At 45.4% G+C, this 15,304-nt stretch overlaps 1 protein-coding gene across 5 annotated transcripts in view; it reads right to left on the reverse strand.

The window, feature by feature from the left end:
* The window catches only part of CAPSL (calcyphosine like), a 49,964-nt gene that overhangs the window by 21,610 nt on the left and 13,050 nt on the right, over window positions 1–15,304 (reverse strand). The gene's annotated exons all lie outside the window — the stretch shown is intronic.

A 15,304-nucleotide genomic window follows, 5' to 3' on the forward strand; every position in this document is an offset into this window, starting at 1 on the left:
CTACCCCTCCAGCATCCCTCTGCCTCAATCAGAATCCTGTGTTCATGTACAAGACCACAATTCACTGTCTAGCCTCCTCTGGCTCCCTTACTCATCCTTGCCTGAGGCTCTTCCTGGCTCTGACCATATTCTGCCAGTGGCACCAGCCCTGGCCCCACTCTAGCCCTCCCACCAGGGGACCTGGAACTGGCAGCACTTCAGGGTCTGCTCCTTCCCGGGAAGTCATCCTTCCCGTCCCTTCCCCTCACTCAGTGCACCTTGCCCAAAGCTTGTGCCCAGCCATTCACCTCCCCGGCCTCATTTCCACTCCTTCTCCCCTGCCTTTTCCACCCTACTCTACCTGCTCTGGTTTTCCACACCAGCCACAGCAGCAAGTGGGGAGTAGAGAGAGACATAGACTAAAAACCAGTGGTGGGGAGACAGTGAAATCTGGCTCCTGGATCTGAGAGAGATGGCAAAAGAAAGAACCCTTGTGGGGCTCTCTTTGCATCCTTCAGGATGACATCAAAAACCTCAACTGCTAACATTTATTGTGCCCCTACTAGGTGGTAAGCGTGTATCCAGTCCTCACAAAATCCCTAGGAGCCGAATTGAAAACAAGGACTCAAACAAATACACATACACCCATGTTCACAGCAGCACTGTTCACAATAGCCAAGAGGTGGAAACAACCCAGATGTCCATCCGTAGACAAATGGATGAACAGAATGTGGTGTATCCATACAACAGAATATTACTCAACCATAAAAAGAATGAAGTCCTGATACACACTACCACAAGGATGGACCTCAAAAACACTATGCTGAGTGAAGGAAGCCAGATGCAAAATGTCACGTATTGTATGATCCATTTATATGAAATATCCAAAATAGGCAAATCCATAGAGACAGAACACAGATTGGTTGTTGCCAAGGCCTAGGGGGAGGGGGCAATGGAGAGTGACTGCTTCATGGGTATGAAGTTTCCTTTCAGGGGTGATGAAAATGTTTTGAAACTTGATATTAGGTGGTGGTGGCACAACATTGTGAGTGTATGATATACACTTTTAAATGTCTAATTTTGTGTTATGTGAATTTCATCTCAATTTAAAAAAAAAAAACCATCTGAGCTAGATATGACTATGGTTCCTATTTCACAGATAAAGAATTTGGAGCACAGAGAAATCAGGCAACTTGCCAAGGCCCCACGGTCAGTGTGGCTCACAGTAATTCACACACTGTTAGGACGGTAAGATCTTGAAAGATCATCTCGTGTCGCTACCTCCTTTGGCCAACTTGAGAACAAAGGCTTGGGTTGGTAAAGCAGCCTGCTCAAAAGTCCTGGCCGACACCCAGACACAGGGCTTCTGACTCCCAAGCAGGCCTCTTTCTACTCCACCACCTTTGTGAAATAATACAAAAGAGTTTCAAAGCACAATTCGATGGGCCCACTCATAGGAAATCAGGGTAGAGTCTGGGAACAATGCCCCATTCTGCCTCCTGCGGCCGACCCTACCCAGGGATGAAGCAAGCAGTTACCTCTGAAGTCTAATTTGCTATATTCAGAAAAAAAATTTGCATTCTCTCCTGCCAGCCTACCCTGATACTTGAAATGCTCATATTAACTATGCTTTTTAATTATTTAGTGATCCAGTTCATCAACTAATAGCTAATATTTATCGTGTGCTATTTTCAAGACACTGGTGCTAGAGCAGAGGATTGCTCTGAGGAGCAAGCTCCTGAATAGCTTAGAATCTTAAATTTAAGTACTGAAGTCCGGTAGTTAAGCAGAACAGGAAACATCAAGTTTGCTAAGAACTGGGAGCTTTTGGAGAAGGTATTATTGGTAGGGTCTTGGCGAAGAAGGGCGATACTCAGAGCTTCTGAGGTCTGCACGAAGGCATCAAGTACCAGAGCAAGAGTCTGTCCCCAAACATGCCACCAACTTCACAGTACTGCAAAACGCGTCCCTCGCTCCAAGGCCCTCTCTGAGCAGGGAAGAGTCAGCGTGATGACAACAGACTATCCAGCCAGGCCTGTGCAAGGCCGGGAATAGACTGCCCTGCACGTGGCCACAGCGCCACCTTGTGTTGGCATCGTGTCCGCGCATTTCCCCCTGCCAGGCGCGCGTTGGGTCCATTCCTTCAACAAATGTCTGCTAAGGGCTTAGTAAGTGTGGGGCTAGGAGTGGGGAAAAGAGGGAACAAGATAGACAGAGCTTACAGTTGCGGGGTGGGGGGAGCAACCCCACTACTGAGCTGCAACAAATCAGAAGAGGGCGGCTACCCTAGCCTTGGAATGGGGCTTTCTGAAGACTTCTCAGAGGAGGAGGAGATGTCTAAGCTTTAATCCTAAAAGAAGGTGGTAGTTATTTAGAGTAGGGTGGTGGGGATGGAAGAAGGAAGAGCACTGTATATTTCCCAAGTGCTAAGGCCAACGTGAAAGAGAAAATAGTATAATTAGAGAAACGCAAGTATTTTAGGAAAATTGAAGAACAGGAGTGTGTGTAGGGGTGTGATAAAGAGTTGTGGAGATTGGGGGGGAACATGGAGAGGGGAAATTTGGAGAAAGATGAAACCAGGCAGGTTATCGAGCACCAGATCATTCCATGGTGGGAAATCTGGATTCTGTACTGAGAGCAACACATGGTGGGAAATCTGGATTCTGTACTGAGAGCAACAGGAGACCGCAAAGGGTTTCAAATGCGGGAGTGATGTTTTGCGTTGTAGAAGACCCCTCTGGATGCAGTGTGGAGAGCGGATAGCAAGGTGGGACAGGCTGACCAGTAGGAGATGAGAGGCCACGCTGGTGACAATCAGGTGAGAGGTCATGCTGCCCGGAAGGAGGTATTGGTAGTGTGGACGGAGAAGACAGATCCGATATGGGAAGTAACTGAGTGTGCAGTCTGAGAGAGAGGGAGGGGGCGGCGGGGGGGATCCAGAGCTCTTGCTTGCTGCCCCACACCCCACCCCCAGGAGCTTGTGGGAAGAGACATTCACGGAGCTCTGAAATGCAGAGGCCTGGAGATTAGGGGCACAGCCTGAGTGGAGGCGCCAGCAGCAAAGCCAAAGGAGACTTTGGGAATGGTCACCAGGTCTCCTCACACTGGACCCAGTTAAGGCTCTTTCATCCCAGGGTGCAGAGCGGTCTGCCATTGCCAAAGCTCTCCGTCTGCCTGGATTTCGAGAATCATTGCGGGACGAGATATGGAAAGCTGAAATTTCATGGAGGTTTGTATCTTCATGATTCTTAGCGGGGTTCCTGGGAATCCTCTTGCTGAGTTCAGGGACAGATTTAAATGTGGGAAGAGCAAAACCTTCAAGCCCCTGGCTGCACTTTATTGGGTTGTCTTTGGTGCCTCCTAGTGGCAATAAGCTAAATTACATATTCTCTCTCCCTCTTTCCCTCCCTCTCTCTCGCTCTCCCTCTCCCTCTCCTTCTCCCCCCTTCCCCTCCCCCTTTTTTCTCTCCCTCTCTCTCTTTCTCACAAATACTGAGTTGAGTCTGCAGCCAACAACTTGCAACACAGAGGTGGATCTTAGAGTCAAAGAGGGCACCCCACAGACATCCATACAGAGAAAGCACCAAGGGTTTCCACATCCCCTTTGATGCAAAATCCAAAGGAAACCTCACTCCACCCTCTAAAGAACCCTCTCCGCTTTGGTGTCTCGGACACTACACTCTCGGTTTTCCTCTTTCAGAAAAAGGATGGTTGCATGAGGGAGCTGAAGCAAGTTAGTGAGCTCGGATGAACTTGAGAGGAGTCAGCCTGTGTAAAAGCAGAGGCGGAGGGACAGAATCAGGTCGAAGGGAAGGCACTGCAAACACCGCAGGGGGCGGAGGGGAGATGGGCGAGTCACCGAGTGCTGAGGAGTGAGAGCAGGCTCGCTGGGCTGGGCAGGGATGTGGACCGTGATGGTTGCACTTGGCTTTGCCAGGACAGTCCTTTCTTTGCACTCCACAGCTTGGGTGCTGAGACTAGACAGAGGGAGAGCAGATACTGCGAGGAAGCTGTCCTGTTGAGGAAGTGACATAAGCCTAGCCTCTGAGAACAGCAACTACCCACGGAGCAGTCCAGTCTTTCCAAGGGCCTCTCCCACCTCCAAGCCAACAAACCCATTTTCCCCACAGCCAGACCATGTAATGATTTTGGCCTTAAGAACATTTTTAGGCATTTCTGGAATTTAAATACCTGTGCCATTTCATTAGTCATTTCAATAGCAAGAGACCTGGGGTTGCTATAATAGTTCCACGTGAGTTTAAAACGTTCTGCTATTTATAGAAATAGAGAGAGTAAGGCAGCGTCAAGAGCAGGGAGCTATTGAATAAACCTGTAGGGCTTCCAGCTCATTTCCAGGAGGTGGAAAACACATTTGCCTTCTCTCAAGCTCACATCCAAGTCAAAACTTTTCCCATCTCTGCTGCTCAGGCTTGATACTGAGCATAGGGACCAGTCCCCATGGGGATGGAGGACATGAGGTGGTTTATACTCTTTTTCTCTCTACTTGGGAACTGGATGTAAGACTGAAATTTTGATTTAGACTCAGTGGACCTTTTAATACTTGAAATGTCATCCAGGGATGGGGAGAGATGTACAACAGACCGTGTTTGAAGTCAATGGTTGCCATCTGACTCTGGTCCATTCAATAAATGAGTTATTACTACATGGTAGATGGCAAAAACCTGTGGTTCCTCAAGCAGTTTCCCCCTAGAAAGTACCCCTCTGGAATAAACCCAGTGCTCTAAGTAGCCTAGCAGGTGGCTAGGATGTCCCCTCGACCCAGCCCTGAGACAAATGAAAAACTCAAACAATTTGACGAGAAATGTGGTTTCTACAGTAGAGTACTAGGTAAAAATGGTACTCTTTTTTACTAGAGTACTCTTTTTACCAGGGGTACTCTTTTTACTCATTTTACCAGAAAAGGCAAAATGACAGGTGTGGGTCAGTGCTGTTGACATAGTGAGAGTTCTTCATCGAACCCGTCTGAGCTCAATTCAACTAAACGGACCCTTAGCACTTCTAGCCATGCGAGGGACTGTGCTAATTCTTCAGGTGATTTTAGAGAGCAGTAGTTCCAAGTAGGTATGATATTGCCCCCCTCAGGGACAATTGACAATGTTTGGAGATATTTTTGGTTGTCACAACAGGAGTGATAGGTGCTATTTTCATCTAGTGAGTAGAGGCCGAAATGCTGTTAAACGTGCTTGGAAAGCCCTTGACAACAAAGAATTCTCCAGTTCAAAATGGCATTAGTACTGGATTGAGAAGCCTGGCTGTAGAGAAAGAACTGGGGCTGTCATAAAGATGCCCACATTCCACCCCAAATATAGCACATTAGCATCTCTAGGTATGAGTGCAGAGCATCTGCATTTTAACTTTTCCAGATGGTTGTAATTCACCCCTGAGCTTGAGAATCTAAGCTAGAGGAGATACCAGGCCACCCTCGAGAATCTGGAATAAGACCTTGTGGGAAAGGCTAGAGGAAAGACTAGAACATAACACAGAATAAGACACAGGCGTGAATGGAAGTTGTAGTAATAACCATCATAACCATGCCAGGGGCCATGCCCTTGGCTCAGCGCTTTACCCATCAGCACATCCACTCATGCGGTGGGTTCTAATCGCCACCCTATTACAGGAAGTCAGCAGAGACTCAGAGAACACAGGTCACTCGCCTGAGAATGGGCCATGGGGCAGGGGCAGAGTCAGGGCTGACGTCCAGTTCTGCCTAAGTCACCGCGTTCAACAGCTACGCCAGGTGCTGATCAATTGCCTTGGGAATTCAGAGAAGGGCCATGAACTGATATGAAGGAAAGGAAAAGCCTCAAGGAAGAGACTGCCTCAGAGAGCTGGAAGGGTTTCACTGCAGAGCAGGATGGAGGACAGCAGTGCAGGGCAAAGCCAGGCCACTCCCGGGTCCTGGACATGACCTCTCTCTCTCCTCGAGGTCCTTGAGCAGGTTTTCAAACCTTTAAGGCTCAGTGTAAACTCCTTTCAGTTGATGCTGAGCATAAGGACCAATTTCTCTTAATCTCTTCCTCTTACAGCAGTAGTTTTTTTGCTTGTTTGTTTTATCAAGTGATGTGTAAGGTGGTTTTTTTTTTTTTGAAACCTGAACTCAAAGCTACTGATTATCTTCCATAACATTTACTCTTTTCCCACAAATTATTTTTAAAATTATTTCTGCAATGCATGAATCTATGAAACACCTGGTTTTTGTTTGGATTGCCAACTTCCACGTACGATTTAAAGTATAACAGTATGTAATCTGTACTTTAACGACGTAAATGTACCGTGGAAATAAGGTGTCATTGAAGTCTGGCACCTTACCAAATTTTCTCTGTACCAAAATACATTTTCTCAAGATGTTTAAAATTCGTGTTTCAACTGTTGTCAATAGGCAGGTTTCCCCAGAGCCCGTCTCTGCTAAATTATAGTCTTTTATTCTTTCTACTGATCTTTGGGATGTGAATTAAGTCCTCATTTTAATGTTTATCATATGGCACAGTTTAAAAATAATGTTTCATAAATATCATTGTTGTAGAGTGTTTACTTCATACATCTTCATGAAATCTCACTTTATTCCTTCAACCAGGGCTGGGATCCTGGTTAGGTAAGGTAGGTGCCTAGGGCACAATGTTTAAGGAGACCCTCGATTTCAGGATCGTGCAAATGTCAACTCTGCACTTGCCCAAGCCTGGGAGTGAGTGCCTCCTTAAATAGTGTGCCTCCAGTGCCGACCTTGCCTCATCCTAGACCTGGTCCTGAATTCAGCAGATGTTTATTGAACAACTATTATGTGCCACACGAGCAAGGAATGAGACAGCCAAGGTCCCTTCCAGGAGTTGACATTCCTCAGGGTAGTTTTAACTTCACTGAATTTGAATTATAGCTGATTTTCCAGACATTGCCAACTTGCTGATTCAAAGTTCATTCCAATCTCCTTCTCTGCTACATTCCACTTTCAGCTGGGTGACCGTGTGAATGAGTTCTGGCCAAGAGACTCAAATGAAAGAACTGAGGGCTCTGGGAGAGCTCTCCCAACTCTTTTGCCTCCTCCTGCCTTGAGCGAGAATGTGATGTCTAGAGCTGTGGCAGCCTTGCTGCAATCATGAGGGAGGGGCCAAGGGAATGACAACCATATTGACTTAGAGCCCTAACATCACTGCTGAACCAATGTCACCAATTGCCTGACTCCACACGCCTGTCATGTGGGAAACGAAAGCCCCCATTTGCTTAATCCATTGTTGGTCAGGTCCTCTGTTATTTGCAGCCAAAAGTATTCCTAACTGACACAATTGACAAAAGTTTATTCTTGCAGTGTTTGGATTGATCCTAGATATTGACATTACCTGGGTAAAATAACTAGCAATTTAATGTGAAGAGAGACTCAACTGCCCCTGGGAACTGGGAGGAAAGATACCCCCATTATAACCTCTTCCCTCAGTAGAATTTTAACAGCATTTAGCAGCCTCTGCAGCATTTTTGGCTACAAAAGAGCATGACATAAACAGCTCAGCATGATATTCAAGGACCCAACTAACTAACACAGTGCAATACAAGCCCAGGTTTAATAAAACACAGCAGCCCCAGGCTTAGGGGTCCTTCTCATAATGAGTGTCCCCTGGGAATCTCTGGAGGCAGGAGCTGTCTTAATAGCACCCTCCTCGCTGTCTCTTCCTCCATCTCACTCTGCCCTCTGCTCTGCCTGGAGTCTCTGGGGTTTGTACCAGGAAATTACTTGCAATCTATTCTGAGTCAGGCAGCCTGCCAGAAGAAAGATCTTAAAGAGGCAGAGTAAGAAAATACCTAAACTACATAAAGGTAAGCAAAGCTTTGGCTGGATTTGTGTACAAAAGAAAAAGGAAAAAAAAAAATCAAGACAAAAGAAAAATAAAACTTTTCTTCCAAATTCCCTGGTTTCAACAACTATATTCTTATAACCAACCAGGTAACTTCCAGATATCCCATTTTTCAGGTTATGAGGCATTAGCCTCAGTGAGTTCAAATCCACGTCAAGGACAAGACCCAACTGTACATCTTCCTGCATATTTATATGCCAGTAAACCACAGCTCTGACTACCATTTGCCCTTTCACTATATTAGTCACCAAAATCACTTACTTAGTAACTACTTTACAGTCACCTTGAATTCTTATTTTGGAGTCATTTGTCTATTTACTGTTTATTTTATAGCCACTTAGAAATCCAGTCAATTATTTGCATCCTGTGTTCTCTTAACTGATACTTCCAGAAAATCAAGATAGGAATCCAATGTCAGAGTGCCAACGTCAGTGTAGGTTGGCATATCAGTTAGAAAATGTGTCCAGCTACTCATAACAGAAACAAGTCATTGTCTCTGAACACAAAAGAGGTTTACTTTCTTCTCCTGTAAAAGAAGTCTGGAGGCAGTTCAGATAGTTGTCAAAGTCCCAAGAGACTGCTATCTTTCTACCTTGCCATGTTTTTTTCCTCAAATTTGCCTAAAGTTACAAAATAACCATAGCAGCTCCAGCCATTACATCCACACTCCAGGCAACAGAAAAGAGAAAGGGGTAAGGGCAAGAAAAATGCACTCCCCAGCTGAGTCAGCCCCTTTTAAATGGTTCCCAGAAGACTCCACCCAGTTCTGTCCACTTAACTCTCATTGGCCACTCCTGCAAAGGAGGCTGGTGCTATGGTCTGAATGTTTGTGCCCCCCCCCCCAAATTCGTGTGTTGAAATCCTAACTCCCAAAGATGATAGTATTAGGAGGTGGGGCCGTTGGGAGGTGCTTAGGTCATGAGGGTGGGGCCCTCATGAATGGGATTAATGCACTTATAAAAGAGACCCCAGAGAGCTCCCTCACCCCTTCCACCGTGTGAGGACACAGCAAGGAGGTGCCAGCTATGTACCAGCAGGAGGGCCCTCACCTGACCATGCTGGTGCCTTGATCTTGGACTTTCCAGCCTCCAGAACTGTGAGAAATAGATTTCTGCTTTGATAAGATACCCAGTCTGTGGCATTTTGTTATAGCATCCTGAAGGGACTGAGACAGCTGGGACACTGAATTTTAGGCTGGGTACTTTGCAATTCCCAGATTCTGCTTATAAAGAAGAGGAAACCGGCCACTGAGTAGGCAAATAGCAGTTTCTGCCACAGTTGGCAGAAGAAATAGAGTCCTTCCAGAAGCTAAGAGCGTGAGCATGTGCAGATCAGCTTATTATCAACATCATCTGGTGCCTGAGGATTTGGGAGACATGCGGAGCAAGCAGATTGCTCTGACGGAGGAGACTCAGGTAAGTTCTGGGCTCAGAAGTTAGCACATTGATGCTTGCTCCTCAACCTCTGTTCCCCTGCAGCAAGTAAGGTCCACCTTTCCATGGGCAGTTATTAAGGACACCCTGAGTTTAGGCAACATAATCTAAAACGAACTGGGGACATCAAACCACGACCCATGGGCCAAATTTGCCCTTCCACCTAGTTTTGTAAATAAAGTTTTATTGGAAAACAGCCACACACATTTGGTTGTGTGTTTCTATGGCTGCCCTCACGCTACAACAGCCAAGTTGGATAGTTGCAACAGAGACATTCTGGCCCATGAAGCATGAAATATTTAGTATCTGGTCCTACATAGAAACAGTTTGCAGCCCCTTGGGACCATACAAAAGATAACAACAACAGCGATCAGGAGCTAAAGGGGTGGCCTGTGTTTTATAAATTATTAAGTTTGTTTAGAAAAGAAAATGTGTCTGGTTTAAAGTAAGATTTGGTAATAAGTCTCATAGTTTACAAAGTGCTTTTAAACACATTAGAGGGAATGTGGCTGTTCCTATTTTACAAAATAAGGAAACTGAGGTGCAAAGAGATTTAGGGGTTGTCCTGGTTCAGGCGCAAGCAGCAGAACCGAGATTCTGAGCAGCGTCTTTTGTGCACACCACTTCCCCAGGGGTCTTTTGTAGATTACCCACAGCATGTCAGAAAATATTCATTTCTTAAACAAGGAACCAGTGTAGCCACCAAAAATGATTCATACATAAAGACTGGGACAAGCTTAGTAACAACATTGGGTCCGAAGCACACTTGGTACGAAAGAACTGACACTGTAAGTTACTGGAGAGCTCTCGCCTATCTTCCTCCTCTGTGTGAAGAGCTCCTGCTGAGGATGGAGGGCCGGCTGCAGAGGAGATACACGAAGCAGAGCTTCCGAAGAAGGTAAGAACATCTTTTTTTTTTTTTTTTAAATTTTATTTATTTATTTTTTCCCCCAAAGCCCCAGTAGATAGTTGTATGTCATAGCTGCACATCCTTCTAGTTGCTGTATGTGAGGACGCGGCCTCAGCATGGCCGGAGAAGCGGTGTGTCGTCCGCCCCGGGGATCCCAACCTGGGCCGCCAGCAGCGGAGCGCACGCACTTAACCACTAAGCCACGGGCTGGCCCGATAAGAACATCTTTAATCCACCTCTCAACCAAAAACTGCCCCGCTCTCTCAAATTACGTTTTGGAGTTTGCAGTGTATGGGAAAATTTTAATTCTAGTAGACTTCAGATTATGAGAAGATCTAATAGGAAAAAAAAATTATTCCCAGACTGGGAGAAAAACAAGATATTGGGTGGCAATGGAATTATGGCTAGAGATGTGCAAGAGAATCCACTCCAAAGAATGTCATCAACAGCGTAAGTCTTTGTGGGCATTTGGAGTCAAGAGAACGCAGCCTGTGGCCCTTTCTGTAACAAGGGTGATCATCCTCTAACGCTATTTTCTCCCAAATGCCAACTTGTTTGTTTCTAAAATATAGAAAACTGATCTCATGAACTTCAATATTTTTCTTTATACAAAACTGTCTTAGATCAGAACAAAGAGCAAAATTTCACAAGGAAAATTCAGTAAGGTAAAACCTTGTTTAATTCAAGCGTTAAAGAGATTAAAGCAACAGTTGATACTAAAAGTGTATTCCACATACAAAACACCCCCCTACCCCTTGCTCCTGCATACCCCATCACCACGGCAGAGGCCTGGACCTCTTGAGACCAAGAGTACCTTTCACACAGAGACACCCAGCCTTTCCTAATTCCTTATCCATCATAAATCTAATTCTCTTTGTCCTCTGAACAATCGACTATCTCCACTGCTGAGCTCAATATTCTGTTTGCCCAGACTCCTCCCCTGATGCATTCTCCATCCACATCTGTGCTACAGGTGGTTCACATCTATGAACTGCATTAACCAGATTTCTTTGCTCCCTGGCTTCCAGCTGGATTCAACCAATGGGAGGCACCAGCAGGAGATCAGAGGACAAGAGGAGAAGGAGGTTGGCTTCCTCTCTGCCAAGCCACAGTTGTCAGTGACAGCGACCTTTCACCAAAGGCTGCCCTCCCTACAGCAACACTCCTGCTGAGATCTGGTAACTGCGCCTCCTCTAGCTCCTTCAGTTCTAAGGATAATTCCACCTCCTCACTTTGGCAGCCCTGGGGTGTTTCCTCATCCCTAATCTATATCCTTAGCCCTATCCACATCTTTGTAAACTGTCCTTCATTAAACTCTTTTATGTTACTTTTGAATGTGCCGTTCATTTCCTGCCAAGAGGCTGACTGGTACAACGGATTTGTATCTGGTACTCGAATTTGTATAAGGAACTCTATTCCTGCAGTTTTCTCGGATAAAAGTACTTTTTTTTTCTTTTTTTAATTAATTTTTTTGTTTTTTTTTGTGAGGGAGATCAGCCCTGAGCTAACATCCGTGCTAATCCTCCTCTTTTTGCTGAGGAAGACTGGCTCTGAGCTAACATCTATTGTCAATCCTTCTCCTTTTTTTTCTTCCCCAAAGCCCCAGTAGATAGTTGTATGTCATAGTTGCACATCCTTCTAGTTGCTGTATGTGGGACGCGGCCTCAGCATGGCCAGAGAAGCGGTGCGTCAGTGCGCGCCCAGGATCCCGGGCCGCCAGCAGCGGAGCGCGCGCTCTTAACCACTAAGCCACCGGGCCGGCACGGATAAAAGTACTTTTTACCCCAAATTCTAAGGAGTAAGGAACCTCATAGTCTCTAAGATGCACTCTGCAACTTCCACATCATGACCCATTCTCACATCCTTCTTTGAAGCACAGCCCAGTTGGACATCCTCCTTATGTCCCTCTTTGGCTTTGTCATTTCCTAAATCACTGAGACTCAGGGTCCTGCCTCAGAGACTTCCTCTCCATCCCAAGTGCCCCCATCGATCTGGGCAACCTCAGCGCCCATCCTGACAATCCATCTAATATGCAGCCATGAGGTTCCTGGAGCTCCCTGATTTCTACCAACTGCATGCCTTTCTAAGATCATCGCTTACATTGTCTCACCAGCCAAAGCTGGTCTCCTCTGAAAGTTCAAAATTCAACATCCACTTTCTTTCCATCTTTCAGCTTCATTCTTCCAATCACATGTGCTTGTGACCTTATGAGAGCTCTAGACTCCTGACCCTGCATTTTCACCTCAGCCGTTACCTACCTCGTTCTCCCTTCTGGATCCATTTCCTTCCCTCTCCATTCTAGACAATTTAGGACATCATTCTGACGAATCCTTACCAGCGCCTTCTTTCTTAGTCCTCACTTGTCAATCTCCCAACCTCCCTTATGATTGCCTAACTTGGCTCACTTTGTCTGTGTGTCCTCTCCTTAAAAGCAGGCTATAAAGTGCAACTGAACAAACCCACATGCTGGCATGGACAGGTGCAACAGCACATTTATTCTTTAACCACACCTGGGCCTTCAGAAGCACACAACTATACTTTTATATGACATTTGTTAGATTCTTCTTCCAGTCTTTCAGAGGCTAATTCAAACCTTTGTCACCATCCTCCACACCTTGTCTTGAAAGCCACAGTAAAAATGGAGCCAGCAGATATGAACTCACTCACCACACCCCCCTCCAGGTCTAAAAATGATTTATCTCTGAGACCATCCTGTCTTTTTCCTCCCTCCTCTAGAGGGAATGCTGAATTTCCTCCCATCCAAGGATAATCTCTCCACTTACAACATAGATCCCAATCCCTCTTGGACCCTCAGCCATCACTTATGCCCTTTTCCTCCTCTCCACCAGCTCCTCCCTCTAGTTCATGAATCTGCAGTGGTCCCTCAATCCTAGACTCCTTCTCCCTATCACCCTTCAAAGCCAAAGCACTTGAAAGAGTCTCCAGTTTCTGCACTGTCTCATGCCCCATCCATACTGCAGTCCCCTGCAGTCTGGTCTCCACCCTGTCACTCCAAGGAACATACTCTCAAGAAGTCATTGCTCACCTGATTGCCAACGTCAACAGTCACTCTTGGTCCCTATTTCACTTCACCCAACAATTGACTCTATCCATCCTTCTTCCTTCTTGAAACACTTTTCTGTCAAATACTGTGAATCTAATTTCCTCTCTCAGGTCTGACCTATTTGATCTCTCCCTTGTCTTCTACCTGCTTTTTTAAATGCTACTGTTTCCCAGGCTTCAGTTGTTTATCCTCTTCTCACTCACATACCATCCCATAGCAATCTCTGCCATAGCCACTGACACAGTGATGACTCCCAAATCTTTATTTCCACTCATGCACTCTCCTGAGCTTCAGAGCCAGATTTCAAATTTCCTACAAGATATGTGCATGTCAGTGACCTAGAGACACTTCAAGTTTAATGCTCCAGAATCCAATTCATTATCTTTTCCTCCTTATTCCTTGCCTCAGGAAATGGCAACACCATTTTCTCAGGTCTTTAACTGAACATCATCCTAGACTCCCTCACCCACTACATTGAATCAGCAGCCAAGTCCTATAGAATTTCAACATCTTGACATCTTCTGCATCTCTGTTCCTTCCCTCACCACCACTGCCCTGGATACCACCTTAGTCCAGGACCTGGTCGTCTCCCATTTCCACTATTGTAATTGCTTCTTAGCTAGTTCCCTGCCTCCAGTCTTGCCCCCTTCAATCCATCCTCCAGATGACTGTTAGAACAATCTTTATAAAATGGAAATCTGAACTTCACGGTCTAGTCTAAATCCCTTTGGTGGCTCCCCGTTGCATACAGGTAAGAGCAAATGTCTTACTTGGCACTGTATATGTTGGCCTTGCCTATCTCCACAGGCTTGTTTCTAATCATTCTCCACCCCTTCAGAATCTATTCTGCATCTACACCCACTCACATTCCCCAAACACAGGATAGTGTTCTATATCTCTGGGCCTCTGTGCATGCAGTCCCATTTTCAGGAGCACCCTCCCTCCGTTGTTGGTCTAGAGAAGTCCTACTCTTCCTTGTAGAATCACTATAGTGAAGCCTCACATAACCCTCTCACCAGAAGGAAACAGCTTGCTTCTTCCTTTGTATAATCTGTGCAAAGCCCATGTAGTGTACACATTGCACTATGACATAATTCTTTGCTTTCAGAACTGCCTCTCCTACTAGCCTATAAGGTCCTTACAGGCAAGAGCAGTTTCTTTTGTGTTTCCTGTGATCATATCATCAGCACTTAGCACAATGCTACTAGATTGCTATTACAATTGATCATTGTGATTATTATTAGATAATTGCTATTTGAATATAAATACAAATGAATGCCCACAATTTAAATCTCAATATTTGAAATGTAAAATTACAAAATAAAGAGATTTCTGTAGTTGTAAGATTTTGAGGAAAAAATTAAAGCTCTAAAAACAGGAAAGAAATTCATCTACTTAGTGTGGTTTAACTAGGCCCCAGAGGGAAGGCAAGGGGAGTAGACAACTGGATAAATGGCAATACCATTTCTCACATGCATGATCAATCAAATTGTGGGAGATCAAAACTGGCCCAGAATGTGTCTCTTTGCCTTGATTATTTTCTCTGAGGGACATTTGACCTCCCCCACTAACTGCCTAGATGAATTTAACTCTGGGTATGGATAATTTACATTTGTAAGGGAAATCTCCATTTGTGACCGTATCTCCCTCTTTGTACTGGGAAGAGGGGGGATGACTTTATCTCTAGAAACTCTTATCAGTACAGAAGGAGAGGACTTAAATCTGCACGCTCTTGATTACTGTGATTTCTGTCTCCCTCCTGTCTCCCTCCCCACCCCCAGCATTCTCCTTTGTCTTTATCTAAATCTATTTAAGGTGAAAACCTCCGCCATTTGTTGAGAAACTCAGTTTCCCTGGTTTCTCCCACGTATACATGTTATTAAACTTTGATTTTCTCCTGCTGTTCAGTCTCATGTCAATTTAATTTGTAGCCCAGCCAGAAAGGACCCAGCGTGGGTAGAGGATACTCTTCCTCTCCTTTCAAAATCAACTCTCTGACACAATTTTTAACAAGCTGTGTCAGTCCACTTTAATAAGAATTCTGATTCTAGGTGGT

This window comes from Ceratotherium simum, chromosome 18 (genome assembly GCF_057802395.1).
Source record: "Ceratotherium simum simum isolate JZ-2026a chromosome 18, ASM5780239v1, whole genome shotgun sequence".
Taxonomy (NCBI): domain Eukaryota; kingdom Metazoa; phylum Chordata; class Mammalia; order Perissodactyla; family Rhinocerotidae; genus Ceratotherium; species Ceratotherium simum.